The 19,130-nt window shown below is 48.0% G+C and overlaps 1 protein-coding gene across 3 annotated transcripts in view; it reads right to left on the bottom strand.

The window, feature by feature from the left end:
- The window catches only part of LOC134965983 (protein kinase C and casein kinase substrate in neurons protein 2-like), a 205,050-nt gene that overhangs the window by 80,162 nt on the left and 105,758 nt on the right, over positions 1-19,130 (bottom strand). The gene's annotated exons all lie outside the window — the stretch shown is intronic.

The following is a 19,130-nucleotide window of genomic DNA, read 5'->3' as shown; positions in this document are numbered from 1 at the left end:
CCGCTGTTTGATGATTTTATCCTGCACATAACGTGTGATCGCCTCATGTTTCTGTGCAGTTACTGTGAGGAGCTCTGATTACCAATATAACAGAGAACACACTGCCAGGGACAGCGGCTCTGTAAGCATGGTTCTTTAAATTACAGAAACCTCATCTGTAAAACCCCAAATATCATAAGGGTTTTCCTACCAGTACTGGTTTTGCTGTACGTAACAAGTTTAAATTTTGGTTATACTGTCCGCTACCTGATACTAGCCCTGTATTCTGTAGTGGGACGTTAGAAGATGCAGTGACAACATAATTGCTATCCATGAATTGTGGGTGCAATTTATCTTTGGACTGTGTGCCACAGATAGTTCCACTTTGTAGGGGGGCACATTTTCAAAAACCTATTTATCTGTATATGTACATCTTGCACAACTACTGTACAGTACTACTATGTTTAGTTGAATGAAATTTTGTTCCAAGAGATCAGGAGATCTCAGACACGTCAGAGGTTGCGGGCGGCAACTATAGTGGCAGCGGGACAGGGTCGGTAGAGGGCGCCTATAGTAGTCATCGCGGTCAGCGGTGGTAGTAGTCATCGCGGTCAGCGGTGGTAGTAGTCATCGTGGTCAGTGGCGGTAGCGGGAACTTCCGGGAAGCGGCGTCGGTACTCGGCCACGCGCAGCCATTTTTTTAAAATCCAAGATGGCCACCGTGAGCCAATCAAGGCTCGCCGCGTCATCGCCCCGACCCTCGGGGCTGGCTTAAACAAGCCAGCACGAGGCATCGGCTGTCAGTCCGCCGGCAGGAAGGGAGCAAGGAAGAGCTCTTGAAGAAAAAATACGCTGGTAGCCCTGGTGGGCTGCGGCCACGTAAAAGAGCTTACATGTTGTCGCCCACCAGGTGAAGACGCCGGGAAGCCCTGGGGAAAAAGAGTTATACGGCCGCCGCCTGCCAGGCGAAAACGCCAGGAAGCCCTGGCGGGTCAGTGGCTGCAAAGAAGAGCTATATGGTCGCCGCCCGCTGGACGAAGACGCTGGGAAGCCCTGGTGTGCCGCTGGCCACCAGGCGAGGATGTCAGGAAGCCCTGGTGTGCCACTGGCCGCTGGGCGTAGACGCCGGGAAGACCTGGTGGGTTGGCGGCCGTGAAAAAGAGCTGCTTGGCCGCCACTCGCCAAGCGAAGACACCGGGATGTCCTGGCGGGCTGGCGGCCACGAAAAAGCTGCTTGGCTGCTGCTCACTGGGCGAAGACGCCAGAAAGTCCTGGTGTGCTGGTGGCTGCCGGGCGAAGACACCAGGAAACCCTGGCATGCCACTGGCTGCCGTATGAAGATGCCGGGAAGTCCTGGCGGGTAGGCAGCCGTGAAAAAGAATGCTTGGCCGCCGCTGGCCAGGCGAAGATGCCGGGAAGTCTTGGTGTTCGATGACGCCAGGAAGCCCTGGCGTGCCGCTGGCCGCAGACACTGGGGGAAGACCTGGCAGGCCGGTGGCTGTGAAAGAAGAGCTGCCTGGCCACCGCTCGCCAGGCAAAGATGCCAGAAAGCCCTGGCGTGCCACTGGCCGCCGGGCGAAGATGCCAGGAAGACCTGGTGGGTCGGCGGCCTCAAAAAAGAGCTTAAAGGCTAAACTACAGAGAAATAAACAGCTAATGTTGGGGGACTATAGGTACCAGCAGGCCTTTAATGCCCTGCATGCTGGTACTTGTGGTTCTCCAAGTACCAGCTTGCGGGCAGGTTTGCTGGGACTTATAGTCCCACAATTAAAGATAATATACACCTGCACAAGTTATCAACCCCACTCCCACCGCCCAGGGGTGTGGGGGAGAGCCCCGGGCTTCATCCCTGGCCCTTGGGTGCCTGGAGGGGGGAGGAACCCTTTGTTATAAGGTCCCCACTCCACCAGGGAACCCCGGCCCGGGGTGACTAGTTAGGGGCTTAATGCCACGGCTACGGGGACCAGTATAAATGTGTCCCCCAGCTTTGGCATTATCTACTTGGCTAGTGGAGCACGGTGCTGGTTTCAAAAGTCCGGGGGACCCTAATGTCCTTTTTTCCCCCTTTTTTGGAACCAAGACTGGTCTAAGAGGCCGGTGCTGGTTATGAAAATATTAGGGTATCCTACACAATTTTTCCTCCCGCTAATTTAACAACCATGACTGGCTCAAAGAGCCCGGGGCTGGTTATGCTTAGGAGGGTGGACCGCATGCAGTTTTTTTTTTTTTTACTATTTCACACACTTTTACACAGAAGTATGCACAGATCTCACTGATCCATGCATGATTCCCCAAACACACCAGCCAAAAGCAGGTCTATTTGAAAGTTACATTTCTGTATGAATCTAACTCTCTCTGCACATGTTATATCTGCCTCCCCTGCAGTGCACATGGTTTTGCCCAACTGCTAACAAATTTGATGCTGTGATCAACTCAGAATTAGGCCCATTGTCGGCAGTGATTGAGAATATGAATTCTTAGTAAATTCCCATGTTGTATGAGGTGTATGTGAACAAACATCCGTGTTTGACCAATGGTGTATTGATTTGTATTTGTGTGGACGGCAGTGTATCTCAATACAAATTGCCCCAACACTCCATGATTTGTGTTTAGTAAATTTTAGAGTTGCATTTTCGTATGAAAATGCAAAGTCGAATCAAATCAGGACCTTAGTAAATTTTCATCATTGTTTCACTTTTTTTTGTAACTCTGGACCAGCTCAAACATCCCATGGCTGGTTATGCTTTGGAGAAGGGCGCAAGAGAGAAACTGGGAGAGAACATAGGGGAAAAAAAGGCCATTCCCTTTTATGTGCTTTTGAGGGCCAAACCAGTATGTAAATTGCAAGATTTGTCACTTTATGATGAAGATCTGCCAGTGTTTACGGAGGAAAGATTAATTGGACAATGTCCTTAACAACAGATAGATCTGCAGATAGATCGACTGATATTCAGATATGGTGGATGGTGTAATGGTTAGCATTACTGCCTCACAGCACTGAGGTCATGGGTTCAATTCCCACCATGGTCCTAACTGTGCAGCGTTTGTATATTCTTCCCCGTACTTGCGTGGGTTTCCTTTGGGTACTCCAGTTTCCTCCCACAATCAAAAAATATACTAGTACGTTAATTAGCTCCCAACAAAATTAATCCTAGCCTGAATGTGTCTGTGTGTACATGTGATAGGGACTATAGGGGGTCATTGAGACCTGATCGCACACTAGGTTTTTTCGGTGCAATCAGGTCTAAATTGCGCAAGCGTATGCATCGCAATGCACATGCTAGTCGTACGGGTACAAAGTGGATCGTTGCTGAGCCATGGATTTAACGAAGAATCCATTCGCACAGCTGATCGCAAGGAGATTGACAGAAAGAGGGTGTTTGTGGGTGGCAACTGACCGTTTTCTGGGAGTGGTTGAAAAAACGCAGGCGTGTGCAAGCATTTGCAGGGAGGGTTCCTGACGTCAATTCCGGACATGAAGAGGCTGAAGTGATCGCAGCGGCTGAGTAAGTTCTGGGCAACTCAGAAACTGCACAAAACTTTTTTGTACCGCTCGGCTGCACAAGAGTCCGCACACTTGCAAAGCGAAAATACACTCCCCTATAGGCGGCGACAATCTGATTGCAGCGTTGCAAAAAGTAGCTAGGAACGATCAACTCGGAATGACCCAAAATAGATTGTAAGCTCCTCTGGGGCAGGGACTGATGTGAATGGGCAAATATAGGTGGTCATTCCGAGTTGTTCGCTCGCTAGCTGTTTTTAGCAGCCGTGCAAACACTATGCCGCCTCCCACTGGGAGTGTATTTTAGCTTAGCAGAAGTGCGAATGAATGGATCGCAGAGCGGCTACAAAGTTTTTTTGTGCAGTTTCAGAGTAGCTCAAAACCTACTCAGCGCTTGCGATCACTTCAGACTGTTCAGTTCCTGTTTTGACGTCACAAACACGCCCTGCGTTCGCCCAGCCACGCCTGCATTTTTCCTGGCACGCCTGCATTTTTTTGAACACTCCCTGTAAATGGTCAGTTAACACCCAGAAACGCCCTCTTCCTGTCAATCACTCTGCGGTCAGTAGTGCGACTGAAAAGCTTCGCTAGACCCTGTGGAAACTACATCGTTCGTTGTAATAGTACGTCGCGCGTGCGCATTGTGCCACATACTCATGCGCAGAAGTGCCGATTTTTTTGCCTCATCGCTGCACAGCGAATGAATGCAGCTAGCGATCAACTCAAAATGACCACCATTATCTGTAAAGCGCTGCGGAATATGTATGCGCTATAGAAAATAACGGGTAATAAATAAATAAGGTATGTGCCCTCCTTAACACTTTTATATCATGAAACTAGTTTGGGTTTGGTTAATGTGATAGCAAGGGAGGTCTATGCTGTGAGTTCCCCGTTCCATGGCATTATCAGCCCAGCTGGTTCAGCCAGGTGCTGGTTATTAGGAAATATAGAATACCTCAAGTTGCCCCCTTCCCCTGCTTCACTTTGCTGACTTGGTAATTTTCAAAATTGTTCATTGTTTTTGTTAAAACAATATACTGTAGGGGTCAATCCAATTAGGTGCTAGTCTGCGAATGTAAAATTGTTACATGAAATTTGCAGCCTTCACATAAATATGCTCAGCCACAACTGGGGTTTGCAAACTGGGTGTGGTATGGAAGGTAGATCGTAACTGGGTCGACAGTGTCTAGGTCGACCACTATTGGTCAACAGTAACTAGGTCGACAGGGTCTGTAGGTCGACAGTCTTTAGGTCGACATGGTCTAGGTCGACAGGTCAAAAGGTCGACATGAGTTTTTTATGGGGGGGGGTTCTTCGTAGAGTGACCGGGAACCCCAATTAGTGCACCGTGTCCCCTCGCATGGCTCATTTCGCTCGCCATGCTTCGGGCAAGGTGCCTCGCTCCTCTATCGCTTCGCTCGGCACAAGTTACCATTCCAATCGTAGTCCATGTGGACCGTTAAGTATGAAAAGGTTAAAAAAAAAAATTTGTAAAAAACTCATGTCGACCTTTTGACCTGTCGGTCGCACGGGCGTTTGCAGGTGATTGACAGGAGGAGGCCGCTTGTGGGTGGTAATTGACCATTTATTGGGAGTGTCTGGAAAAATGCAGGCGTGCCCAAGCGGTTTCAGGGTGGGTGGGTGTCGTCAGCTCCAGGCCCGATGCCCCGATCAGCCTGTACTCATCGCACTGGAGGAGTAAGTCCTGGGCTGCACACAGTGGATTTTTGCAGGTCGACGTACACTTACGATCGCACACTTGCGTGGCTAATTTACACTCCCCATAGGGGTGGCGACTATCTGAACGCAGGGCAGCAAAGTTAGCAGCCCAGCGATCATGCCAAATGCGATGTGAGAGAAGTGAGGAGACTTTCCTAGACTCCAAAAAAGTGATCTCAAAATCACACAGAAGGCTGTTAGTGGGGATAAGGAAAGCACTGGACACTTTTAAAAGGTGTCAAATGTCTAATTTTTGCACTTTTTTTTTCTTTAAATTAAAAAAATATATAAAGCAAATGAATTTAATTTAAATATAAACAAATTAAATTGAAAATGTCAAAAGAAAAAGGAAAAAAATATGCTTTTGGGGTAGTCTGAGGTGACTAAAAAAAATTTCAAAAAATATGTTTTTTAAATTGAATGCTTTAATGAAATTGTGGGTGCACTATTTAACGAAAAGGGTGATTTGAGGCCCTGTTTTTATTCTCAAAAATGTCATGTACTTATTGGCTCAATACAGCTAATGAAAAATGTCTAAGAGGTTCTGAAGCAAGTCCAGATATTTTGTACCATCAAATAAAGATTTTCCGTCTTTTTACACCTCGGGGTAATGAACAAAAAAAAAAATTGCGCGTTAACTCTGCTTAAGTGCGAAATTCCTAATTGGATTGCAAAATGAATCCGCACTGCAAACGTTTGGAGAAAATGGCAGCTCGCAGGAGGCTACTTGCACGTACTTGAATTGACCCCATAGATGTGTGGCGTACATGTAATTTTTTTCATATTTGTTATTGTTTTGGATATATTGTATATTTTTATATAACTTTCTAGTAAATGCATGTGACCTACATCAGCGCTCTCTCCTTTTCGTCATTAGATTTGATAGCTGACTTCAAGCTACAGTAGTTTGTTTAAAGTTGCAAAAATGGAAAAGGGTCTGGGACTGAGGGTCGACAGCACAAATGTCGACACACCTTAGGTCGACGCCAATTGTCGACACACCTTAGGTCGACATGGACAAAAGGACGACAGGAACAAGGTCGACATGGAAAAATCGTAGTCCACGTGGATCGTTAAGTATGAAAAGGTTAAAAAAAAAAACCGTGAAAAACTCATGTCGACCTTTTTCCATGTCGACCTTGTTCCTGTCGACCTATTGTCCATGTCGACCTTTTGTCCATGTAGACCTAAGGTGTGTCGACCAATAGGCGTCGACCTAAGGTGTGTCGACCTTTGTGCTGTCGACCTGGAGTCCGGATACCAATGGAAAACAACATCATAGCAAACCTAAAACAGTTTTCCAAGTTATAGGCCCTACACGCTGGCCGACATCACTGCACGATATGAACGATCTTGTTCATTAATGAAAGAGATACCGTTCATATCGTGCAGTGTGGAGGCACCAGCGATGAACATCGCTGGTGCCCCGTCGGCTGTACATGCAGGCCAATATGGACGATCTCTTCCATATTTGCCTGCAGTTCTATGGAGCCTTGTGACGGGGGGAGTGAAGTAACTTCACTCCCCCCGTCACTTCCCCCCCAGCCGGGTCGCCCGTCGGCCGTATCCGCCGCCGGGCAGCTCGGCGGCGGATTGGCCAATGTGTAGGGTCCAATAGACTTTCAGGCAAAACAGGGACTGATAACTGGTGGAAAATCAATGTCTGAGCTTAATGGCTACGAAATAAAAAATGACACGGACATTACAGGTGGAGTGATACCAACGAAAAGTCTGGCACAGCCATAAGGAATCGCCTTTACTGCTTTACCTGACTTCTCTTAACCACCGTTGACAATGTTTGGACTAGTACTGGATTTTGTGACTTGAAAGATCTCACGAGGAGCCTCAGCAAACATGAAAAGTCAGTAATTCATATCCAAAGCCAAATTACTTTCAAAACTTTTGGAATCTCAAGGATAGATCTGGCTTTGAATGAACAGCGGAGATTAAATATCAGCATTAAATCCCTTAATAATGCCACTTATTTGTATTGCAGCAGGAGGCGTCTGGTATAAGCATGTATGTGTGATCCACTGCCAAGTCCAGGCATAGAGCACTGGATCACCTGCAGCACTACTGGCCGGCTGAGTAACCCCGCGGTTACACAGACTGGCCGCCGCAGATCCGTCCCTGAGGCCAGCAGCACTGTCAGAAGATGGAGTCTCTGGTGGCACTCCCACAAAATAGAGGCGACAAAGAAAGAGACCGTCGCCGCCCCCAAACGGCTGCAGACTGGCAATCACATGACATCTGCAGCCGTTCAGTGTCTGAGGACGCAGGACCCATCGTGTACATGCGCAGTACAGGTCCTGCGCAGTGTACCGACCATCGATACACTGCAAATTTTCCGGTATAGTGGCCGGACCTTAATCAGAAGCTATCACTAACATAATAGCTCTGAGGGAATGTGTTACCCATTGCTCAGGACATAGTGCCAACTACAACCCCACTTTGGAGGGGTGGTCTTCTGTTTGCCGGCGGTCGGGCTCCCGGCGCTCAGTATACCGGCGCCGGGAGCCCGACAGCCGGCATACCGACACTTATTTTCCCTCGTGGGGGTCCACGACCCCCATAGAGGGAGAATAAATTAGTGTGGCGCGCGTAGCGCGCCACCGTGCCCGTAGCGTGGCGAGCGCAGCGAGCCCGCAAGGGGCTCATTTGCGCTCGCCAAGCTGTCGGTAAGCCGGCGGTCGGGCTCCCGGCACCGGGATGTTGGTCGCCGGGAGCACGACCGCCGGCCAGCCGTAGTGAACCCCTTTGGAGGACAGAGCTCTTCTGTAAGGCACTACCAGGCACTTTAAGTGAAACAATAAAAAGGCACTTTAGGCTAATCCCTAGGGTCATTATGGAAATACACAACTACTGTTCAAGAAGCAACTTCTGGGAAATATCACTTTCATTGTATCAGTGGGTGTATTGTGCCTGTGCTGTGAGCAGAGCATCCTGGGAGACTTAGGCCAGTCTCAGGTAATATAAGCTATCTGGGGCCAGGGATGCTTCCTACGTGCAGGCATCCCTGCATTACCCTGTAGTCATGAGTGTAAGATGAAAGGCGAGAGTCACACAATAATCATTTCTGTATTTCCCCGGCTACATGTCTCAGTTCTGTTCTTTGAAGACGCTCACACCACTTTGCACACAAGCTGCACTTTGTCTGTTCATTATAATATTTACAGCTATTCTTTGTTTCTGTCTGTAGTGAAACGTTTACTCCTCCGGAGGAAAACTCCATCAATCTAACTTGCAAGTATCTCGTCCATGACAGAACTAATGTTTTATCAGTTATATAACTATACAAGTACATTGTATTATTATGTTGGCCGAGCTTCACGTACATTTGTTCTTACTTTGCACCATATAGTACATTTTCCTTTCTCCCTGCAAAACATCTGACTGATGGGTTATCGTCAATCAACCAGACTAGTGGTTCTCAAACTCGGTCCTCGGGACCCCAAACAGATCACGTTTTCAAGGTCGCCCAGCATGTGCACAGGTGTAGTCATTACTCACTGGCCCATTTTAAAAGGTTAAGCTAATTATGTCACGTGATTCTGTGAGGAGACCTGGAAAACATGAACTGGGTGGGGTCCCGAGGACAGAGTTTGAGAACCTGTGACCCAGACACAGGCCTGGATTTCAACTATTGTACCTTTTGCAAAACCAATTTTGTTTTGTGAACCAAACCTCCCAAACTGAGAACTTTTCCCTGTCTTTTTGTCTGAAACTGACACGCAGCCCTATATGTGTATTGTATGTGACACAATTCATCCACATACTCCCTCTTACTGTGTGAACACTGCTACCTGGACACTAAGGGGGTAATTCAGACCTGATCGTAGATGCGCTCACTTTCACAGACATGCGAGAGGACGTCCAGCACAGGGCTAGTCCTTCTCGCATGTCAGGCCCTACGGTGGCAATGCTTTTGTACCTGACAAGTAGCTCCCTGCCGCGTCCCGGGTCATCACGCAGCCACCGCGGCCCACCCCCCAGCAGTCTGGACACGACCCGTCAACGGCACTCTAACGCCGTTGGCACGCCCCCTCCTGCCCCGCGACCGCCTCTGCCTGTCTATCAGGCAGAGGCGATTGCACCACTGCTGCACATGCGCACTGCGCATAGTAATTCAGACTACGATTGCTGCCGCTGCAGCAATGCAGTCTGAATTACCCCCTAAGACAGAGCTTTTGCAATGGGATGACTTAAATTCATATAATCATTAATAGGAATGTTAGGAGGCATAGCAATCTCGCCTGTTGGGTGAACACTGTTACCTTGATGCTCATTCACCTCTAATAGAATGATACTACACTCTATCGGGGGTGCACTGGTACCTTAAATTTGTGTGGCAATAAAATCATATGAAAGCAACCTCATGTAGGTGGAACCAAATCATCTGTAGGCTGAGCCGACACAAAAGTAGGTTAGGTTAATAGACATTTTGCCTAGCAGTGTAAAGAAAATAAGAATTTACTTACCGATAATTCTATTTCTCATAGTCCGTAGTGGATGCTGGGGACTCCGAAAGGACCATGGGGAATAGCGGCTCCGCAGGAGACTGGGCACAAAGTAAAAGCTTTAGGACTAGCTGGTGTGCACTGGCTCCTCCCCCTATGACCCTCCTCCAAGCCTCAGTTAGGATACTGTGCCCGGACGAGCGTACACAATAAGGAAGGATTCATGAATCCCGGGTAAGACTCATACCAGCCACACCAATCACACCGTACAACTTGTGATCTGAACCCAGTTAACAGCATGATAACAGAAGGAGCCTCTGAAAAGATGGCTCACAACAACAATAACCCGATTTTTGTAACAATAACTATGTACAAGTAATGCAGACAATCCGCACTTGGGATGGGCGCCCAGCATCCACTACGGACTATGAGAAATAGAATTATCGGTAAGTAAATTCTTATTTTCTCTAACGTCCTAGTGGATGCTGGGGACTCCGAAAGGACCATGGGGATTATACCAAAGCTCCCAAACGGGCGGGAGAGTGCGGATGACTCTGCAGCACCGAATGAGAGAACTCCAGGTCCTCCTCAGCCAGGGTATCAAATTTGTAGAATTTAGCAAACGTGTTTGCCCCTGACCAAGTAGCTGCTCGGCAAAGTTGTAAAGCCGAGACCCCTCGGGCAGCCGCCCAAGATGAGCCCACTTTCCGTGTGGAATGGGCTTTTACAGATTTTGGCTGTGGCAGGCCTGCCACAGAATGTGCAAGCTGAATTGTACTACAAATCCAACGAGCAATAGTCTGCTTAGAAGCAGGAGCACCCAGCTTGCTGGGTGCATACAGGATAAACAGCGAATCAGATTTTCTGACTCCAGCCGTCCTGGAAACATATATTTTCAGGGCCCTGACTACGTCCAGCAACTTGGAATCCTCCAAGTCCCTAGTAGCCGCAGGCACCACAATAGGTTGGTTCATGTGAAAAGCAGAAACCACCTTAGGGAGAAATTGAGGACGAGTCCTCAATTCTGCCCTGTCCGTATGAAAAATTAGGTAAGGGCTTTTATATGATAAAAGACGCCAATTCTGACACACGCCTGGTTGAAGCCAGGGCTAACAGCATCGTCACCTTCCATGTGAGATGATATTTTAAGTCCACAGTGGTGAGTGGTTTAACCAATGTGACTTAAGGAACCTCAAAACAACATTGAGATCCCAAGGTGCCACTGGAGGCACAAAAGGAGGTTGTATACGCAGTACCCCTTTTACAAATGTCTGAACTTCAGGTACTGAAGCCAGTTCTTTCTGGAAGAAAATCGACAGGGCCGAAATTTGAACCTTAATGGACCCTAATTTTAGGCCCATAGACAGTCCTGTCTGCAGGAAATGGAGGAAACGACCTAGTTGAAATTCCTCTGTAGGGGCCTTCTTGGCCTCACATCACGCAACATATTTTCGCCAAATGCGGTGATAATGTTTTGCGCTTACATCCTTCCTGGCTTTGACCAGGGTAGGGATGACTTCATCTGGAATGCCTTTTTCCTTCAGGATCCGGCGTTCAACCGCCATGCCGTCAAACGCAGCCGCGGTAAGTCTTGGAACAGACAAGGCCCCTGCTGGAGCAGGTCCTTTCTTAGAGGTAGAGGCCACGGGTCTTCCGTGAGCATCTCTTGAAGTTCCGGGTACCAAGTCCTTCTTGGCCAATCCGGAACCACGAGTATCGTTCTTACTCCTCTCCTTCTTATGATTCTCAGTACTTTTGGTATGAGAGGCAGAGGAGGGAACACATACACTGACTGGTACATCCACGGTGTCACCAGAGCGTCCACCGCTATTGCCTGAGGGTCCCTTGACCTTGCGCAATATCTGTCCAGTTTCTTGTTAAGACGGGACGCCATCATGTCCACCTTTGGTTTTTCCCAACGGTTTACCATCAGTTGGAAGACTTCTGGGTGAAGTCCCCACTCCCCCGGGTGGAGGTCGTGTCTGCTGAGGAAGTCTGCTTCCCAGTTGTCCACTCCCGGAATGAACACTGCTGACAGTGCTATCACATGATTTTCCGCCCAGCAGAGAATCCTTGCAGCTTCTGCCATTGCCCTCCTGCTTCTTGTGCCGCCCTGTCTGTTTACGTGGGCGACAGCCGTGATGTTGTCCGACTGGATCAATACCGGTTGACCCTGAAGCAGAGGCTTTGCTTGACTTAGGGCATTGTAAATGGCCCTTAGTTCCAGGATATTTTTGTCTCCAGGCTTGACCATAAGCCCTGGATATTTCTTCCCTGTGTGACTGCTCCCCAGCCTCGCAGGCTGGCATCCGTGGTCACCAGGACCCAGTCCTGAATGCCGAATCTGCGGCCCTCTAGAAGATGAGCACTCTGCAACCACCACAGGAGGGACACCCTTGTCCTTGGTGACAGGGTTATCCGCTGATGCATCTGAAGATGCGACCCGGACCATTTGTCCAGTAGGTTCCACTGGAAAGTTCTTGTGTGGAATCTGCCGAATGGGATTGCTTCGTAGGAAGCCACCATTTTTACCCAGAACCCTTGTGCATTGATGCACTGAGACTTGGTTCGGTTTTAGGAGGTTCCTGACTAGCTCGGATAACTCCCTGGCTTTCTCCTCCGGGAGAAACACCTTCTTTCTGGACTGTGTCCAGGATCATCCCTAGGAACAGAAGACCAGTCGTCAGAACCAGCTGCGATTTTGGAATATTGAGAATCCACTCGTGCTGCCGCAACACTACCTGAGATAGTGCTACACCGACCTCCAACTGTTCTCTGGATCTTACCCTTATCAGGGAATCGTCCAAGTAAAGGATAACTAAAATTCCCTTCCTTCGAAGGAATATCATCATTTCGGTCATTACTTCAGTAAAGACCCGGGGTGCCGTGGACCATCCCTACGGCAGCGTCTGAACTGATAGTGACAGTTCTGTACCATAACCTGAGATACCTTTGGTGAGAAGGGTAAATTTTGACATGAAGGTAAGCATCCTTGATGTCCCGAGACATCATGTAGTCCCCTTCTTCCAGGTTTGCAATCACTGCTCTCAGTGACTCAATTTTGAATTTGAACCTCTGTATGTAAGTGTTCAAAGATTTTAGATTTTAAAATCGGTCTCACCGAGCCGTCTGGCTTCGGTACCACAATAGTGTGGAATAATACCCCGTTCCCTGTTGCAGGAGGGGTACCTTAATTATCACCTGCTGGGAATACAGCTTGTGAATGGCTTCCAAAACTGCCTCCCTGACAGCGGGAGACGTCGGTAAAACAGACTTTTTGGAAACGGCGAGGGGAATACGTCTCGAATTCCAATTTGTACCCCTGAAATATTTGAAGGATCCAGGGGTCTACTTGCGAGTGAGCCCACTGCGCACTGAAATTCACTGAGAACGGGCCCCGACCGTGCCTGAACTTGTAAAGCCCTAGCGTCATACTGAGGGCTTGGCAGCGGCGGAAAAGGGTTTCTGTTCCTGGGAACTGGCTGATCTCTGCAGCCATTTTCCTCTCCCTCTGTCACGAGCAGAAAAGAGGAACCCTTTTGTCCGCTTGCCAACCAGGACTGCGCCTGATAATACGGCGTCTTATTTTGAGAGGCGACCTAGGGTACATCCCCTTTTTTAAGGCAATACTTCCAAATGCCGTTTGGAATCCCTGACCACTTTACTGGTAGAATACAAAGCACTTATACTTGATGCCAGTCGGCAAATATTCCGCTGTGCATCATGCATATATAGAAAAGCATCTTTTAATTGCTCTATAGGCAATAATATACTGTCCTTATCTAGGATATCAATATTTCCAGTCAGGGAATCCGACCACGCCAACCCAGCACTGCACATCCAGGCTGAGGCGATTGCTGGTCGCAGTATAACACCAGTATGTGTGTAAATACATTTTAGGATACCCTCCTGCTTTTTATCAGCAGGATCCTTAAGGGCGGCCATCTCAAGAGAGGGTAGAGCCCTTGTTCTTACAATCGTGTGAGCGCCTTATCCCCTGTAGGGGGTGTTTCCCAACGCACCCTAACCTCTGGCGGGAAAAGGTATACTGCCAATAACTTTTTAGAATTATCAATTGTTATCGGAGGAAAACCCACGCATCATCACACACCTCATTTTATTTTTCAGATTCAGGAAAACTATAGGACGTTTTTCCTCACCAAACATAATACCCCTTTTTTGGTGGTATTCATATTATCAGAAAAGTGTAAACATTTTCCATTGCCTCAATCATGCAATGTGTGGCCCTATTGGAAATCACGGTTGTCTCTTCACGTCGACACAGGAGCCAGTATCCGTGTCGGCGTCTGTATCTGAGGTAACGGGCGCTTTAGAGCCCCTGTATGAGACATCTGGACATGCACAAGCTGAGTAGCCGGCTGTCTCATGTCAACCACTGTCTTTTATACAAAGCTGACACTGTCACGCAATTTCAACAGTACATCCACTCAGGTGTCGACCCCCTAGGGGGTGACAACACTATTACAGACACTCTACTCCGTCTCCACATCATTTTTCTCCTCATACATGTCGACACAAAAGTACCGACACACAGCACACACACAGGGAATGCTCTGATAGAGGACAGGACCCACTAGCCCTTTGGGGAGACAGAGGGAGAGTTTGCCAGCACACACCAGAGCGCTATATATATACAGGGATAACCTTATATAAGTGTTTTTCCCTTTATAGCTGCTGTATTGTTTATACTGCGCCTAATTTGTGCCCCCCTCTCTTTATTTAACCCCTTTCTGTAGTGTAGTGACTGCAGGGGAGAGCCAGGGAGCTTCCCTCCAACTGAGCTGTGAGGGAAAATGGCGCCAGTGTGCTGAGGAGATAGGCTCCGCCCCTTTCTCAGCGTCCTTATCATCCGTTTTTCTATATGTTTTGGCAGGGGTTAAATGCATCCATATAGCCCAGGAGTTATATGTGATGCATTTATTTTAGCCATATAAGGTTTTATCGATTTATTGCGTCTCAGGGCGCTGCCCCCCCAGCGCCCTGCACCCTCAGTGACCGGAGTGTGAAGTGTGCTGAGAGCAATGGCGCACAGCTGCGGTGCTGTGCGCTACCTTATCTGAAGACAGGATCGTCTTCTGCCGCCGATTTCACCGGACCTCTTCGCTCTTCTGGCTCTGTAAGGGGGCCGGCGGCGCGGCTCCGGGACCCATCCAGGCTGAACCTGTGATCGTCCCTCTGGAGCTAATGTCCAGTAGCCTAAGAAACCCGATCCACTCTGCACGCAGGTGAGTCCGTTTCTTCTCCCCTTAGTCCCACGATGCAGTGAGCCTGTTGCCAGCAGGTCTCACTGAAAATAATAAACCTAAACTAAAACTTTCACAAAGAGCTCAGGAGAGCCCCTAGTGTGCACCCTTCTCGTCGGGCACAGAAATCTAACTGAGGCTTGGAGGAGGGTCATAGGGGGAGGAGCCAGTGCACACCAGCTGGTCCTAAAGCTTTCTTTAGATGTGCCCAGTCTCCTGCGGAGCCGCTATTCCCCATGGTCCTTACGGAGTTCCCAGCATCCACTAGGACGTCAGAGAAATAAATAAAGCACATTACCTCTGCATAGCTGTACTCAAAATATCTTAGTGAAATACAACACAGGGAGTATCCTAGTGATAGACAATACACAGAGCATTATTGTGACCAATATACAATGCACAGAGCAGTTTTGTGACCACAATACAGAGGTCATTTACTATACAGTGCAGAGAGCAATTCAGTAAGCACTGTACATTTTAGAGAGCATTTTATTGAACTACATAAAATGCAGATAGCCACTCAATACAGAGAGCATCCTAGTGACTGGTATACAATAGAGAGTATCCTTTGGACTGACATTCAGGGAAAATTCAGACCTGATCGCTAGGGTGCGTTTTATGTATCCCTGCAATCAGGTAGTCGCCGCCTACAGGGGAAGGGTATTACCTTTTTGAAGTAGTGCGATCACATTCGTTGGCAGAGCTGCACAAACATAAGTTTGTGTGGTCTCTGCACAGCCCAGGACTTACTCAGCCGCTGCGATGATCGAAGTCAGAGCTGACGTCAGAAACCCTCCTTGAAAACGCCAGGTCCCACATGAGTTTTTCCGTACACTCCCTGGAAATGGTCAGTTGCCACCCACAAACAGCCTCTTCCTGTCAATCACTTTGCGATCTCCGGTGCTTTTGTAATTTTCACACCATCTCCTCACTGACCGGCGATCCCCGTTGCTGCGGTCCATCGCGCCTGCGCAATGCAGTGCAACGCATGTGCAGTTCAGACCTGATCGCCCGCTGCGTGAAAAAGCACAGCACCGATCAGGTCTGAATTACCCCTTCAATACGGAGGTTCATGCTAGTCATTGTAAAACTATAAAGAGAGAATCCCAAAAACCACCATTAAATAGATAGAGCATCTTAATTACCTCAATTCAATACAGAGAACATTCTTACAAAACAATACTGAGAGCACCTTAGTGACCACCATACAATACAGAGAGCATTATAGTGACACCTTAGACATTTCTTGGTGATCACTATGCAATATCAAACACTCATAACTTAACACTCCTCCAAACGAAATCACTTCTTCGGCATCATTGTAATATCACCAGTCAACATAATAAACCTCTTTACAATAATTAACGCCCTCATTCCAATAATTATTTAATCCCCACATCATCAATTGGCTCCATTGATATTCAATAACTTCCTGATTACCTCCCACAGTCTCATCAAAAGAGTCCCTTCAATTCTATTAATCCCTATTAAAAGCATTAACACTCTCACCCCAATCAATCAAATAATCCTAACAAACCCTGTAATTCTTGATATACATTTTCCTTAATTACACACTGTGGTGCTCTCCCATAATGCAGCGATAGTTGAAGGAAGAGGTTTCCACTGCAGTTGGTGGGTAGGGAGGAGGGGCAACCAAAGAGGAGGTTTGGACCATGCACATTGGCTGCAGAGGCCCTACAAAAGGTGGTATAGAAGTAAATTATTCTTAACATTATTACTATTTATTTATATAGTGGCAACATATTTTTTTGTTTTTCAGAATTGAATAAATTTTCAATGGGGCAGATGTGATAAACCAGTGATAAATGCAAGGTGATAAACGCACCAGCCAATAAACTCCAATATGTAAATTAACAGTTAGGAGCTGATTGGCTGGTGCGTTTATCACCTTGGACTTATCACTGGTTTATCACTTCCTTATGCCTTCTCCAGTCTTAATACATCTGCCCCATTATTTGGTGAGACGCCTGCCCAACTTACTACCCCACTATGCTCTATTCCCTACTGTAATGTCAAAGAAAACTCCAATCTTAATAAAATAAAATCAGAAGATAAAGTAAAAAGATCTTTAAAAAAGATACCACTTGACATTTGGGTGGCCTCATGGGGATCGGTTTAATTAGCCGGCTGTCGGCATTTCGGCGGTCAGGATACTGACGCTGGTATCCGACAGCTGACAATGCCGCTAGCCAGAATCCCGGCAAAACAGGACTATTCCCACTCATGGGTGTCCACGATACCCACAGAGTGGGAATAGATCCTGTGGCAAGCGCAGCAAGCCACCAAACCCGCAGTGTAGAGAACACAGCGAGCCCGCAAGGGGACTCTTTGTGCTCGCCCCACTGCCGGCATTCTGGCATGTGAGATGCCGCTGCCGGGATCTGGACAGCCGGCATCCCGCCCGCCCGGTAAATCGTATGTGTTCCGCCTTATGTGGCCACCATAAAATGCTATGACCATCCGTCCCTAAGACTTTCGACAATTAAACTTATTTAGAACGTGCAAAAATGCCTTGGACTAGTACAAGTACTCCTTGGCACTGTGCACCACTATGTTCACAAGTCTCCCTTGCAGAGGATGTACAGGGTTGTCCAGGCTGATGCATGGAGTTGGGTGGATTGAGGGTGTTCCTGTACGGCAGGGGTGGGCAAAATACGGCTCGCGGGCCGGATGCGGCCCACGAACTGAACCTGCCCGGCCCGCTACCTCCCATCAGTGTGCAATGACAAGCGGTCCGACTGGCTGAGCTGCTTGTCATTGCGCTGCATTGCCTCCCAGCCGTCGGCGCCACTGAGGAAGCTTGGTCACGTCGGGTACCGCTGGCCGGATCACCTGTGACCTCATGCGCTGTTGGGGGTGGAGCCAAAGGTAGAGCCTCAGCGTGGATGTGAGTGGCATGCGGCGGCCAGTTTGAATACATGCAGCAGAACAGGCACAGCGCCTTCTGTGCTCGGGAAGGTGCACCTAAGTAAGGTACATGCTTGGATGGCGGGTGGCAGCGGGACCTGTCTGGCAAGGGGGCAGGGGTGCCCAGTAAAGGGGAGGGGGGAAGCTGGTAACTTTGTCTGGGGAGGTGGGGAGCTGTTTATTTGGTCCAGGGAGTGGGAGAAGGGGGGCTGATAATTTTGTCCAGAGAGGGGGGCGCTGATTATTTTGTCCAGGGAGGGAATAGACAGGAGGGAAGATGATAACTGCTATGTAGCCCATACACTTGTGAGATACCAGGTACAATCCTTCGATTTTGACCTCATCTGTGAGATAAATCGAAGGATTGTATGCACATTTTAGGTACCATGCGACGCGATGCGTGGTCACAATATTTTCTGTGCGGCCCTCGAGTATTCGCTGGAAAGTGTTAAGTGGCCCTCCAGCTGAAATAATTGCCCACCCCTGCGGTACGGAGTAATTACATAGCCTAGTTTTGCGGATTAGTGTATAATTGTGTGGTGCGAGCTTACTGAAATAAGATAGAGGAGTAGAGAGGACACATTTATATTCATTTTCGCAACACGGGGTGCACCATCTGCACTAGCTGCAAAACACAAGCGTAAATGAGATCATATGCGTTCTTGGTACATACAGGCAAACAACACATCGGAGTAAAATAAAAGCTATGTTTAAAAAGTACAATAACAATTGTAACATTGGGCCTGATTCATAGTTATATAATGCTGCCACAGATGTGATATCTTACTCAGAGGATGTGGGAAAATATAGTACTGTTACAGTTGCCGGTATTTGTAGAGAGACTTTGCAGCTTCCCAGAACTGCGAAGCATCGACACAGATCCAGAAAGCATCGACTACCATAACCCGGGTACATACTGAGACGATATCGGCTCTATGGTGGTCATTCCGAGTTGTTCAGAAAAAACTAGGTTAATATCGCGCTAAAAAAACTGCTCCAATTTAAAAGTGGTTAGAAAGGGTGATATAGGAGCGCTATTGTGTATTAATGTACCTGCAAAGTAAAAAACAAATAATTAAAAACAATTGTTTAGCATTAAAAAAATGCTGCTGCTGTGTTGCAGAATGTTTACACTCTTTTTTGAATACTTTTGTTGGGATACCGGACGGCCGGTATGGAGGTTGCTGGTATCAGAGTTTCCGTGTCTTTTGCGGGCGGGGAGGTGGATTCCCTGTCTACCTATCCCTATCCTAACTTCCTTCCCTGCGACGCTGGTTACTC

This window comes from Pseudophryne corroboree, chromosome 10, assembly GCF_028390025.1.
Source record: "Pseudophryne corroboree isolate aPseCor3 chromosome 10, aPseCor3.hap2, whole genome shotgun sequence".
Lineage (NCBI taxonomy): Eukaryota > Metazoa > Chordata > Amphibia > Anura > Myobatrachidae > Pseudophryne > Pseudophryne corroboree.
Note: the sequence above shows the minus strand (reverse complement) of the source record. Positions and strands in the feature narration are given on the sequence as shown.